Below are 15,285 nucleotides of genomic sequence, written 5' to 3'. Positions count from 1 at the left end.
GGGTATACTTTCTTTCATGCATTTAAACAGTGATTTTGTGGGATAATGTGATAGATGTATAGGCGAAGCAATTCATAACTCAAGGTCAGCCCATTCCCATTTGAAGAGTTCCTACTAAATAAATCTTATTGCTTATAAGTATAAAGCAACTGTGATAACTCTGGTTTATGCACTTGTGGAACATCCCAAAAGGAATACACATTGGATTGAACTTGTAATTTATTTGAAGGCATGATTATATGCAAAGACACCTGGATCGTCTGAGCTACTGAGTTCATTTAGCTGTTAAAGATGCTATTATGCCTTAGATTAATGGTGCCTGGGAAGGTATTATTCTCACCATTTCTAGGTATGATGCTTAGAAACTGACAAAGCTTGTACATATGATTGACAATCCCAGAGTTTTCAGGTGTGTTACATAGAGAACAAATTCTAGCACAACTTCAGAAGTGCACTGAGTCACAATATATGACAGGAGAGCTGCCCTGATCAAGAAGGCTGAAGACCTCTTTAAATAGCCTGTGAGCAGATGTAAAATATGCAGTATTAAATACCACAGCAAAAAGCTCCAGCCAGCCCAATGGTGTAATGAGGGACTTCTGGACAGAGGTGATCTAGAATCTAAGATACTTAAATAGTCTCCATTCTGTAGTATCTGAGCACCTCACAATCTTTCATGTATTCATGCTCACATGGGAAGTGCAATTATCCCAATGTCACGGATGGGAAACTGAGGCACGGCGATGCTGACTGACTTGCCCAAGATCATATAGGAAGTCTGTGGTAGAGCAAGGGACTGAACCTAAACTTTCCCAAGTCCCTTGCTAACCACTGGGCCATCTTGTCCAGTGCAACTGGAAAGGGATGGGTTACATGTTTCCAATGGAAATTACAGCACTTACTTCTAGTCTTAAATGGCCTCTAGATAATGAGCCTTAAAATCCAATACTAATCTGTTTATTAGAGATATTCTAGGTAATGTGTAGAGATTTCTAAGATACATCGCTTACGGCTGAAATTTGCAAAAACACCCCGGAGATTTGAACACCACTTCTCATTACGGAGCTTTGAAAGTCTCAGATTATCATTTCCCTATCCCTTGGAGTCACGCACAGGTGCCTGGCTTCAGTGGTGGTAGGATATAAAAAACTGCATTTTTAGCAGCACTCTAAAACATTGCTAAAATATTTTTGTCTGTAAAATGTGTGGCATACTGTATCCTGGAATACATGTGGTACAGTAGAAAGGTTTTATTGGCACTTGCTCGGGTTGATCTGCATAATTCACGTATAGCTCCTCCACAGGTGAGCAACGGACCCATCTCAAACTCACGCCGATAAAACCTTCATACCGCATCATCGGTTTCCTTTTTCTCTTTCATATAGGAGAGACAGAGATGATCAACAGCTGGGAAAGCGGCCACTTGGAAAAGAAAAAAAAAAAAGCCTTCCGAGATGTGTAATGGCTGGAAAAAAAAAGAAAGAAAACCTTCTCGTGAAACACGTTTAATGTTCAGAGCTTGCTCACGGACTGAAACAGCAATTCCTTAATGTCTGGCATTTAGAACTGCTCAGCAGCCAGAACAGCAAGTAATTATAAAACTTTTCTAATGTACAGTGTGATTGCAAATGCAGCTTGTTGCAGGGGGAGCTTCTAAAGAAGTGCTCAGGGGTTGGAGCAGGAGTCTGATTTGGTTGAAGTGAGAGCTCCCCTGGACCAGTTCACTCCATGCATTCATTCGGAGCTGTAAATACATCAATCATTCAGGGCTTGATTGTAACTTGGACAAGACAGTAAGAAATCCCTTTGCAGCACTCTTCAGTCTACCTGGTCTGGGTGCACAGAGTAAGCGCCGAGTTATATTCTCTCTCTGGAGCGGATGGGTAATGTTTAGGCAGAGCGGGAGGAGAAGGGAATGGGTGGAGACGCAGTGCCACATCCAGTGCTCACTGGCCAGAGCAGCTGATCCACCTTGATGGTGGTGGGGTTAATAATTTACTACTGATCTAGTCTTAGTGCTAAGTTCCTATCCCCTGACAGCCAGGAGGAACTGTACCTCAGAGGCGGTATGTGCCACTGAGAAACAAGATTTTAGGAGCTGGAGAACTGATTTGTTTATATAAGAATAACTAAAAACATATAGATGGTGAAGAGAAGGAAAAGACTCAGGAGAAACTCTGCCATACAATTCAGCACATCATATTCATTATGGACCAAAAGCTGATTTTTGAGTCTCTGGGGATGTGAATTCAATTAGCAAGTGATGTAGGATAACTAGGATTCTTGGGTTTGAAATATTCTTTAGGCATCTCATTGACCATTCATTAGGAACCATATATTAATCAACCAAACCTCTGCTGCTTTGAGAAACATTCCCCCTTAGCTGGAGTCTCTCTAGTGTAGATAAACAATACTGCTCAAATCAGTAGCTGTTTAGTTCTGATGGGCAGAAGAAATCCCTCTGCAGACCAGGGAGTTGAACGCAACATGCTGTGTAAACCCGACCCAGAGACAACGCTGTTGCTGGCGGGGGTGGATCCATGTTCTGAATGACACCATTGGAGCGAGGAGTCCATAGCAGATTCAGCTTCGCTGGAAAGGTCAAGCAATAGATAAAACGTCAAGTGTGGCCTGGTTTAACAGCCTGCTCCGGCCAAGCATCGCCAGGGTTCAACTGAAGACAGCAGCACTCGAGGCCAGCACACTGCTGGAGAGGCTGTTACAGAGCAGTGGGCCGGATAAGTCAGATAATAAGTAAGTAGGGCAAGAGAGGCAACACATTTGTCTGCCAGGGTAGAGAACTCAGCTGATGTAAGATCCATAAACAAACTGAAATCTTTGTTGAACGCCTGTCTACAAGCATGAACCGGCAGTCCCTGATGAGTGATTTTCAAAGGGTTGAGTTATTGCTTTGAGTAACGCAGGAATTTTGACTCTTAAATGAGTGATTCTAAGAACTGTTACCTGCTAAATCAATAGTCCCGATTTACTGCAGTGACCCTCAAAGATAAATGTAAAGAACCCTGGACTAAAAAAAAAAAATATCCATCTTTAGCTCAAATATATTTTTACTGAAAATCCCAGAAGAACCAAAGGATTTTTTGAACTACTGAAAACCTAATTTAGTAATCCCTTTGCTCTCCAGTGCTATCTGGTTTGACAGTGACATCTTAATGCCGAGTCACACTTGCTAAATGATATAAGAAATCCAATGAATATCCTTCAGCAACATAAAAGACCTGATTTTTCCACCCTAACTCATGTTGAGTAGCACCTTACTCTACACGATTTCAATGACACCACAATGTACTGAGTAATACAGTATAGCTCGCTAAGAGTGGCAGAACCAGTCCCAGAAATGATCAGGCAACAAAAAGTGCATGCTAATAGAACAGCCCCGTCAATTGGTTTCTGAAAATAATGCTCGGAAACCTCTGAAAGAGCCTCAAAAAGAGCAGAAGAAAACAGAGGGGAAAAAATTATGTACAATTAAACAATAAAGCCAACAATCGTGCCTAATTTGCATCTCCCATGCTGTTTATTTTGACTCTTTCATTAAAACAACGTCACTTAAATGGAAATATACCATCTAAAAGACATAAATCCTTTGTGTTACAAAGTGAAATCTCTTCTGCTCTTGAAGTGGAAAACTGAGGGAACTTTCTCAAAACTTGTTGTTTTCAGGTGTAGAGTTTGTTTTGAGCCTCAGAAATCATGTGTCAGGGGCTCCAGAAGCATGAGATTAGCTTAAAAATAAGGAAATGTAGAAAACAAAATAAATGTTGGGTCTTTTTTATTTGCCTTCTGCTTTTTGAACCTTTATGGTTACATTTTCCAGGTTTACTCTATAGACAAGATGATTTTTTTCCTTTAAATGAAAGCTGAGATTTTCATGTAATCACATGACTTCAAAAGCGAGGACTTTAAGAACAACAAATGTTGCGACACTTTTGATCAGATTGTTCGAGTTGGCAATGCTGTAGTGTGAGAGACTCATGCTAAAATGTTAGATTATTCATTGCTCTGACACTGTGACTTTAAGCAAACTCCACAGGGCCAGAGTGCAGAGATTGCAGCTGACATGTATTCCCTCTACCAGACTGTCCGGCTTGACAGTGAAATGCCTCTTGGCAAACCAGCCAGCTAGACTCATTGTTTACATGGGGTTAGTACGTCTGTGGAAAATTCCTCAAAGTACCATTTTCCTCAAGAGATGAAGATGGAAGCTCCTTTGTTTAGTTCTACGTTCCTTATCCTGGACGTAAGAGACAACAATCTGTGCCTGAAATAAAACCTTCTCTTTCTTTAAGGAATGGAAGAGTGAGAAAACTTCTCTTCTCATAAATGAGTTGTTCTTAGAGGAATTTTCCATCAAAATGTTTTTTCATCAGAAATTGTCAATTTGTTGTAAGTGAAACAGTTCTCAGGAAAGGATTGGTATTGATGAATTTTCCCCATTCAAAAAAGTTTTGAAAAAAGTTTCAAAATTGTCAAAACATCCTATTTCAACATTTTCAAAAGGAAAATTTTGGATTGTTTTTAACTCAAAATGACTTATTTGACATTTGAGTTAATTCACACTAAAAAAAAGTGTGTAGAAGGTCAGACCAAAAAACAAAACGCTTTGAAATTACCAAACCAAAATGTTTCAACCGACCTAATCCACAATTTTTTTTTTTTGGGATGGTCAGTTTGCAAAAATGTTTGAGATTGATTTTTCGTCCTGTTTTGGGATGGGAAAATGTCTGAAATCTCAAATTCTGGTGGGATGAGAAAACTGCTTCCCGCTCTGCTCTATTAGTTCTGTCCAGTGCTGCCACACTCTCAAAATAGGTTAGATTGTGGTAGTGTCTTGGTATGACTCCCCAGGAGCAGCTAGTTGCCCCAAGTATATTTGGGGCTGCTAGCTCGTGCTGCTGCATGCCTGTGCTACCATGACCTCACTGCTATGTTTAACAAGGCAGTGCGGGTACGTCTAATCAGGCTGGGAATCACATCCCCAGATCCAAGGGCAGATGTAGCCTGTAAGTCACAATGTAGTGCCTGGTCTGCTCCTGGGGCAGCACAGCCTCATGTTGCCCTATCCTCATGTTGAACTGCAAAAATCCAGCTCCAAGCGAAGCTCATGAGAAGGGTGGTTAAGTGACTCGCCTCCTATTGCTCATTTAGATAAACACCTTCTATTGATCGGACCAGCACTTGAACGGAGGTTTAATAGACTGGCACATTTAATAGATTTTTCCCATGACATTAAATATATTTGAGGTTAGACAACTAAAGCACAACCAGCTCAGAAAGAGGAGACCTGCCTTTCCCCTGAAAGGCCAAACACGATCTATCTGGGGGCCAAATTGTGCTCTCAATTACACCCATTTAAGGACAGTTACTCTACTGAAGTCAATAGCGCTACTCTGCATTTACACTGGGATATGAGGGCAGAGTTTGACCAATTAGAATCATAGAATATCAGGGTTGGAAGGGACCTCAGGAGGTCATCTAGTCCAACCCCCTGCTCAAAGCAGGGCCAATCCCAACTAAATCATCCCAGCCAGGGCTTTGTCAAGCCAGGCCTTAAAAACCTCAAAGGAAGGAGATTCCACCACCTCCCTAGGGAACCCATTCCAGTGCTTCACCACCCTCCTAGTGAAATAGTGTTTCCTAATATCCAACCTAGACCTCCCCCACTGCAACTTGAGACCATTGCTCCTTGTTCTGTCATCTGCCACCACTGAGAACAGCCGAGCTCCATCCTCTTTGGAACCCCCCCTCAGGTAGTTGAAAGCAGCTATCAAATCCCCCCTCTTTCTTCTCTTCTGGAGACTAAACAATCCCAGTTCCCTCAGCTTCTCCTCATAAGTCATGTGCTCCAGACCCCTAATCATTTTTGTTGCCTTCCGCTGGACTCTTTCCAATATTTCCACATCCTTCTTGTAGTGTGGGGCCCAAAACTGGACACAGTACTCCAGATGAGGCCTCACCAATGTCGAATAAAGGGGAACGATCACGTCCCTTGATCTGCTGGCAATGCCCCTACTCATACAGCCCAAAATGCCATTAGCCTTCTTGGCAACAAGAGCACACTGTTGACTCATATCCAGCTTCTCGTCCACTGTGACCCCTAGGTCCTTTTCTGCAGAACTGCTACCTAGCCATTCGGTCCCTAGTCTGTAGCAGTGCATAGGATTCTTCCGTCCTAAGTGCAGGACTCTGCACTTGTTCTTGTTGAACCTCATCAGGTTTTTTTTGGCCCAATCCTCTAATTTGTCTAGGTCCCTCTGTATCTGATCCCTACCCTCCAGCGTATCTAGCACGCCTCCCAGTTTAGTGTCATCTGCAAACTTGCTGAGAGTGCAGTCCACACCATCCTCCAGATCATTAATAAAGATATTAAACAAAACTGGCCCCAGGACCGACCCTTGGGGCACTCCGCTTGAAACCGGCTCCCAATTACTGTTACAAATTCTCTAGCCAGTTACAAAAAGACCATGTAACAACACTGGATGTGGAAAAACTAATTGTTTTCTTCTATCGTCTGCTTTTCTTGGCCATATCAGATAGCTGAGTTCCATACAATGGACCCACCCTGACCTGACATCAGTGTAAATCATGAGCAATTACACTGCTATAAACTTTGATTTTGGTGGAAGTGAGATCAAGATCAGACGTTGTATGTTACCAGCCATGGGTTTAATGGTGAGGCAATATTTACGTGGACTGCTTTCCACTAGGAACTGGACTGAGATATATCAATTCACTTTCACATAGGCCATCAAATAGTAACAAAGATGTACCACTATCAACCCAGGTTGCCTTTGAAGCAGTGAAGGGCTCCATAAACCATTATCTATTCCCTGAGCCACCTAGTTCTTCTTTGCATGAGTATACCAGCAAAGGAAGTACAAGCACTTAATATCAATTTCTTTCAGAAGACATGTGAGAAAGGTAATCCCCATGCAGAGCTATGGAGCGCATGTAATAATTAAAAGCATACCAGCTACTGGAGACAAGATGGGGTGTTAAGTTCTTACCTTGCAATATTAGGCTAACCTTTATCTGTTAAACCCTAAAATCCTGCATGACAGAAAGAAATGGATGAGCTAGTTGGACAATTAACAGATTTGGGAGGCCACAATTTCATGAGAAACTACAGCCTTAAGAAGGCATGAAGCTCTTTAAAGGAAAATATCTAATGTATGACTTGAGAAACACCTAACCGCATATGTATAAGTATATATTTTTAAACAGACAATATAGGCTTTTAATTGAATTCAGAGCACTGTTTAGATATAGGTAAATTAGATTAGCTCAGGATCTGTTCCTTTAAATCTCAGACTGCAATATAAAACATGGCCTGGACTGGGACTCAGGAAATCTCAATTTCAGTTCCCAGAGCTACCAAAGACTCCTTGAGTGATCTTAGCCAAGTCACTTAAGGCTAGATTTTTAAAGGTATTTTAGTGCCTAAAGATGTAGATAGGCGCATAGTGGATTTTCACAAGCACCTAGGTGCTTAACTCCTATTGAAACCAATGGGAGTTAGATGCCTATGTGCTTCTGAAGTTCCCACTAGGCTGTCTGCATCTTTAAGAACTGAGACACCATTAAAAGTCTGTCCCTTAGCCCTGTGTTCTCTGCTGTGCTGAAATCTGCTCAGTGCAAGAGAGGGACGGAGGGCCAGCAGAGTGTAAGACACATCTTTCTGATTTTCATGGTTCATCTCCATCAGCTGGCAATGGCTCCTATGGAACCATGTGGCAGCTGAGAATTGGTAGAGTGCAGGTGAACTCTGCCCCATTCACCAAATGCCCCCTGTGCCAGAGTGGGGGAAGGGCAGTCAACATAGGAGTGGGGTGTGCTACATCATGCCAGCTGAGAGCTCCATTATGCCGTGAGACTTCTCAACTGGCCAGATTCAACCACTTTGTGCCACTCACAATGCACAGAGTGGCTAGAATAGAAGAGAGATTCTGGCCCTGAATCAATCAGGGCCAGATTTGTAAAAGGTATTTAGGTACCTAACTCTTATGGATTTCAACAGGTGTTCGGCACCTAAATACCTTTACAAATCTGGCCTTCTGTACCCCCCCTTCCCTCTCCATACAATAGGGATGATAATAAATCTTTTGTCCCACCCTTTGTCTGTTTTCACTATGCAGATTGTAAACTTTGTGGAGCAGGAGTTGTCTCTTACTCTGACTCACACGGTGCCTAGTTCAACCGGACCCTGATTTCCCACAGTGCCATCATGTGCTGCTGGAATACAAATAATATTTCTCAAGAAATAAACTCTCTCCGTGATTCATCATCTTCTCCTTCCTTTGAGAAGTGGGTTTACTATTTAGTATGCATTCAGAACTGAAATCCCTCCATGGCTATGGTAAGCAAGCAATATTTTCCTTTTTAGGAGATAACTGTTTAAGTGGTAAAAATCTTCCCAGGGAGATCACTATAAAAGAGACCTCGATCAGGAGTTTTCAGAGGAGCTGCATTCCAAATGCCCTGCTTTCAAGAAACTTTGCATTTTCAAAATGTCATCAGAAAAAAGAAACTGGATGTATTCCAAACATCAGTACTAAATTATATGCCTGCTTCACCCTGCTAAAAGCAGCAAGAAGAGATTGTATTAAATATGCAAAATTATACTTTTCAGATCACTTTTAATTGCTTAGTTTAGTGGTATGGGAGCAGCAGATAAAACGTTGTGCTCAGCGATAGGATAGTATATTTGAAAAGCAGTTTAAAGGTCTGCTCTTACTGACCCAAACTTCTGAGGTGTCTATTTTAAAGCATTCTTTTAGGGAAGATATTGACTGGAATGTACAGAATAATGCATCACGTGTTCTAACAGCTTCATGGAGTCCTGGCTTCTCTCTGAGTCTGTGTTCAAGTCTGAGGTAATAAGGCCCACAGGTGGGCCACTGATTTTAGATGGCAGTAGATGCCATATATCTTGACTTCAGAAAGGCTTTTGCTACTGTCTCACATGACCTTCTCATAAACAAACTAGAGAAATATAGCCTAGACGAACCTACTACAAGGTGGGTGCACAACTGGCTGGAAAACCGTACTCAGAGTAATTATCAATGGTTCACAATCGAGGTGGAAGGGCATATTGAGTGGGGCCCGGCAGGGATCTGTCCTGAGTCTGGTTCTATTCAATATCTTTTTTAATGATTTGGATAATGGCATGGAGAGTCCACTTATAACGTTTGCAGATGATACCAAGCAGGCAGGGATTGCAAGTACTTTGGAGGACAGGATTAGAATTTAAAATGATCTTGACAAACCGGAGAAACGGTTTGAAGTAAATAGGTTACAATTCAATAAGGATGAATGCAAAATACTCCACTTAGGAAGGAACAATAAATTGCACAAATACAAAACGGGAAATGACTGCCTAGGAAGGAGTACGGCAGAAAAGGATCTGGGGGTTATAGTGGATCACAAACTAAATATGAGTCAACAGTGTAACACTGTTGCAAAAAAAGCAAACATCATTCTGGGATGTACTATTAGGAGTGTTATAAGCAAGAAACAAGAAGTAATTCTTCCACTTAGCTTTGATAAGGACTCAACTGGAGTATTGTGTCCAGTTCTGGGCACCACACTTCATGAGAGATGTGGACAAATTGGAGAAAGTTCACAGGAGAACAACAAAAATGATTAAAGCTCTAGAAAACATGACCTCGGAGGAAAGATTGAAAAAACGGTGTTTGTTTAGTGTGGAGAAGAGAAGACTGAGAGGGGACATGATAACAGTTTTCAAGTACATAAAAGGCAGTTATAAAGAGGAGGGTGATAAATTGTTCTTCTTAACCATCAAGGACAAGACACAATGGGCTTAAATTGCAGTTTAGACATTAGGAAAAACTTCCTAACTGTTAGGGTGGTTAAGCACTGGAACAAAATTACCTAGGGAGGTTGCAGAATCTCCACCATTGGAGGATCAGACAAACACCTGTCAGTGATGGTTTAGATAATACTCAGTCCTGCCTCAGTGCAGGGGACCAGACTAGGGCACCTATCGAGGTCCCTTCCAGTTCTACCTTTCTATGATTCTGTGATTTCTTGGGTGCCCAACTTGAGATACCTTCAGTTTCCCCAGCAGGGCACCCAAAACTGGAGACACCCACAACTAATGGCCGCTTTCAAAAATTTGGCTGGACATCATTTTGAGGGATTCAGATGGCAGAGGGGGGGAATATACTCAAGTGTTTTGAGCTTGATCGTTCAATTAATCCTCAAATTTCTATCGCAGTGGTCTCAGTTGCTGTGGATATTAGCAGCCAGTTTCTCCAACTGCCAGTTGAGTAACATTGGGTTGATCAGACAATGGGGCAGCCCACTCTCAGTCTGCCACAATACCAATAAAAATAAGCTGATCTAGGGGCGGGGTTGTAGCCTTCTTGCACATTTCCTACCAGCCAGCCATCTGCCTGCATTATTGCTAGGATGTCAATCACTTTGTTATCTGTGCACAGAACCTGACTCCTATGGGCTTAAATCAAAGCAATTGGTGTCAAATTTTTAAACTAGTTAGACACACAATTGCATTAGAGACCAGGTAACGGCACAAATCACTTACGTGAGTTGCACTCCTAACGTTTAAAAATCAAGCTCCTACGCCTTTAGAGCCCAGTTTCTACAGGCTTTAATTTTTTCACGGCTGTTTTTCCATGACACCTGCTGTACAGCTGTTGGCCAAGCCATCCAAATCCATGGAATGCTTGGCTACCCCAGTCACATCCAGCAGCAGGGTGGCGGAATTGCTCGCTCGCGACATACCCAGAATGTTAAGCAGCTGTCAAGCAGTTAAGGTTGGTGAACCAGTTGTGTTTCATGGAGGCAACCAATATAAATAAAGTTTTGCCTCTAAGAGTATATTAAAAGACAAAAATACAAGAGTGCTGAATATTCAGGAAAACACAGAAGGGAAATAAAACCAGCACTGAACTAATGTTTTTGCTTGATTTTCTCTTGAGGAAAGTTATTTTTCAACCACACCGACCATCCTGTTAGAGGAGAAAAGTAATGCTTGCCTGTCACAGTCCCCTGCCTTCTCCTAGCGATGGTAAATCTCCAATGTGACTGCGGCGCCTTCTGCTTTTCTAATGCAGGTACACTTGGGAGGTAAAGGGATTTTTCAAATCAAAGGCACCGATGCCACATCTGTCTGGCTGCAGCTGTCCAGTGGGACCTCCAATTTAACAGAAGCATTTTTTTTAGGTGTCTCTGAAGCTGCCTGCATGGCGAGTAAAAGATCCTGAAATGAACTGTATCCTTTGAGAAATCAGCTTAACTGCTGACGTTTCATCACCCAAGTTTGTGTTGACTCCCTCAGACTAAGGCTAAAGAGAACTGAATAATATTGTGCACAGCCCAGAGTTAGAATACATCTTCCCAGAAAAGGGGAAAAAAATAGTTTCAGTCCTCAAGCCATCAATATGCTACAAGCGTTCTCTAAGGAGGCAGCAGCAGCTGTGTTTTCACTTCCCCAATCACAGACCATGTCTTCAATTGTTATCCTCCTTACCAATACTTGTACAATACGTGACCTTACCAGACAGCCCTCGCGTAAGCTCTTTCCTTGCAAACACCGTACCGTAGCACGTAACCGTCAAATCATTAGGCAGCTACAGTAGTAGGTGACTGGGGTTAATTACTGTCCCATCAGGAGGTGGCTCAGCAGTGATAATGGGCCAAATACAGAACCCAGTTATGCTGGTGTAAATCAAGTGGAAGTCGTACTTTAGTGGATGGAGACTGGTATAAGATCTATAGGAGAGGAGAATTGGTGCAGTGGGCCCAATTCCTAGTGCATCAGTTTTATGCAAGTGTAATTCCATTGACTTCATTGGCATCACCCTGAATTTATGCTGGTGTACCAGAGAGCAGAATCTGTCCCCCCATGAGTAACTGTGGCCAAAAGTCATCACTACCAATGGAAAACAACAACATCCAGTTCCTCCACAGCCTATCTGCAAGCTTCTGTAAGAAACCAGCATGATCTTGCAGGGACTAAATTAACTCCATATGCCCCTTAACATCAGCAAGTATGGGGCAGATGCCATTATTTATCATCCCCTCCTGGCAATAGCAGTGCTGCAGAGCGGGAGCTGAATTTACGATTCACATAGCACCTCTCATGCCAAAGTGCTCTACAACATAAATTGACAGACAACTCTACCCAGGAATCATATCGACCTCTGCTGAAATGCAGTCGCCTCCTGGGTGAAACTGCAGCAGATATTAACATCATGAAGCGAAGACGTGAAGTTTGGTTGCAATTAGAGCTAGGTGAAATTTTTCACCCTAAATTACCTCCCCCTCCTCAAAATAAGCTGATTTGGAGAGAGAAAAACATTTCATGAATTCACGCTCATTTCACAACTGTTTTGGTTGAAAAAACAAAAAAAAAACCAAAAAACCAACAACAACCACCCTAAAAAAAAAAAATCCCGCCAGGCCTGAAATGTTTTGTTCTAACATTCTCAAAATGAAATGTTTCAGTGTTTTTCCTCTTCAAAATGATATTTTGTTTCAAAATGTTGTTTGTTTTTAATGAAAAATAACTGAAATGGAAACAAAATCTTTTGTTTAACGCAAACACATACACTGTCTCCTGTTTTGATTCACTGAACATTTGAAAAGTTTAATTTTTGATTTGATCTAAAATAATCCCTCTCCCCCGCAATTTTTAAGAATTGCCAGTGAATAAAAATAAATCTGTTATTCACCCAGTTGTAGGGTTTAGAAAAGAGATTCTTTAGTGCTGCTGCTAGGGGTCTCTGTAGCTCCCAGATTAAAACAGCCTAAAGTCCTGGCCTGGATTAAGTAGACATGGAAGACTCTGCTGACTACACCACAAAGTACACAAAGCAGTTTAGAACAGGAAATGAAGAACAACATATCTGATCAAAACGACTCAGGGAATTTAAATGGGCAAAATGTAAGCACTCACGTTGGAAACTGAACAGAATAGTTAACACCCCAAACAAAAGGTCAACAAGATTAAGGACACCAAAAGGATAGAACTTGGGTTTTATATTTTGTATAACAAAACAGCACATCCAGCAGCACTCTGAACATCTAACACAACACCAGGGCGTTAGCTCGGTACAGACCCAAAGGGACCAGCACTATCAGCTGATCAGTAACCACTGTAGGCGACCACACAAGATCTTGTGGTAGGATTGATAGGTGGCTCACGCAGTTGCCAGTTGCCGAGCACAGTAAAGTGAAAGCCGAGTAGCTTTTATCTGGAGCCCCTTCTCAATATCCCCTTAACATTCAATGGCACTACTGTCACTGCTGAAGTGCCTAACACATGCAATTAACATTTTTAAGGTGTCACTTAAAAGGATGCTGTCAAGACTGATAGGTTTGAAATGATCCTGACTAGCTGGAGTTTGCATTTGTGCATGTTACAGCATCCCCCGCTCCATCAGCCTTTGTATGCCTCATCTGAATAGTTTGTATTTTTCTTCCTTGTTATTTCCAGGTACATTGGCACGAAAGTAGTATCTTTGTTTGCTAAGGACTCCTCTGTCCTGCCATTAGGCTCTGATGTAACATCGATATTCTGGCTGGTCGAAAATTTCAGTCAAAACTTTTTTTTGGATAGAAAATCTAGGTTTTTTTTTGGAAAATGTTTGTGGTAACTTTCCTAGAAAATTTTTGATTTTTCATCAGAAAATCGAATGACTCCCCCCCTATAATTTTTGGTTTTCAGCATAAAAAAATTCAGATTTTGTCTGAAAATTTTTGGTTTTCAAGTTTTCTTTTTTTTGTCTAAAACAAAAACAATTTTGTGTGTGTTCTGGTCTACGTTTTCTAAAAAGAATAACCCCACATTTTCTGGCCAGCCCTTGTCATCATTCTCTACTTTTGACATCACACTTGATTACCATAGAAACATTTACGTTGTCACTAGTGGAGGATGGAGACTTCCTGTTGGGAGTCAGCATTTTTGCATGCGAGATAAAAAAGCCAGCGTCTCTTTTGGGGAGGGATAGCTCAGTGGTTTGAGCATTGGCCTGCTAAACCCAGGGTTGTGAGTTCAATCCTTGAGGGGGCCACTTAGGGATCGGGGCAAAAATCAGTACTTGGTCCTGCTAGTGAAGGCAGGGGGCCGGACTCGATGACTTTTCAAGGTCCCTTCCAGTTCTAGGAGATAGGATATCTCCATTCCTAGCAGTTCCATCTGCTATGCTGCTGAGCACAATGAACAAGGGAAGAGAAATACAGAAAATTTCTGCACTAGCAGTGGAACTTTCTCTAAGCTGAATGTTTGTAAAAGTTTCCAGCTGCTCCTTAAAGATTTCATTGGGCTCCCACTGAACATTTGTGTCTGCAATTAAAACACATCTTCTAAAAGCCGATAGTGGACATCAGTTTTCAGAGCTCAGACGCTTCTGTCTGACTGTCAGACACCAGAAGAGCAATGTGTCCTCAATATTTCAAGAAGACAAATGAAGGAGACACCACTCTAATGTTAAATGGCCCAAAAGAAAAGCGAGTGCCTACTCGAGTGACAAGAGTGTTTACTGATAAACTCTGAGTAAGGATGACTTTCAAATGATGCTTCTAAGCAGTTTGGTTCATGCAAGTTTTGTCTTTGCAGAGTCACAATTAGAACATGTCTTTGCCTGGTTTGTCAGTGGGCCTGATTTTCAAATTTGCTCAAACAGGGTCTGATCCAAAGTACTGTAAACTCAATGGAGAGTTTTTCACTGGCTACAATGGGTTTGGATCAGACCATTGACAGGCGGCTGGATATGTGGATGGATGTATTCTGACTTTTCATTTTACAGCCCATAATTCTCATCTGAACCTGAATTCACAAAGTGGAGTGGAGAAGGATTGGGGAAGACATGACAAATTTTCTGTGAGCTACTCAGAAAACTCCCTAGACAAAATGAGCTTATTGAGAAAAGGAATAAACAAATTAGTCTGAAATGCAAATTTCCCCACAACCCCCTCATTAGTCACTGCCATCTCACAGCCCAGAGCACATGAGCAAAATTTTTTAAAATCATATAGCACTTGTGATTTTTCCAAGCAACCATTACTACCTTCTTTGTGTCTTTTTTCTATCCTCTTTTGCCTTGCTTGATTTGAAACATGTTTCTATATTATGGTTTATATGAATTACATTTTAAGGGAACACAATCAAGATGAAGGGGAAATGGTATTAAAAACAATCCTTCCCTTTTTACTAACACGTTAGATCAAATTTAATAGTCATTTCTCCTGCTGTTTACTTTCTGCACTTCACTCTAGTTG

The 15,285-nt window shown here is 41.6% G+C and overlaps 1 protein-coding gene across 1 annotated transcript in view; it reads right to left on the bottom strand.

Annotated features, from left to right (window-relative positions):
- TMEM132C (transmembrane protein 132C) overlaps window positions 1-15,285 on the bottom strand; it is a 293,451-nt gene that overhangs the window by 74,808 nt on the left and 203,358 nt on the right. The gene's annotated exons all lie outside the window — the stretch shown is intronic.

Source organism: Terrapene carolina, unplaced genomic scaffold (genome assembly GCF_002925995.2).
Source record: "Terrapene carolina triunguis isolate 2854851 unplaced genomic scaffold, T_m_triunguis-2.0 Scaffold234, whole genome shotgun sequence".
NCBI lineage: Eukaryota > Metazoa > Chordata > Testudines > Emydidae > Terrapene > Terrapene triunguis.
Note: the sequence above shows the minus strand (reverse complement) of the source record. Positions and strands in the feature narration are given on the sequence as shown.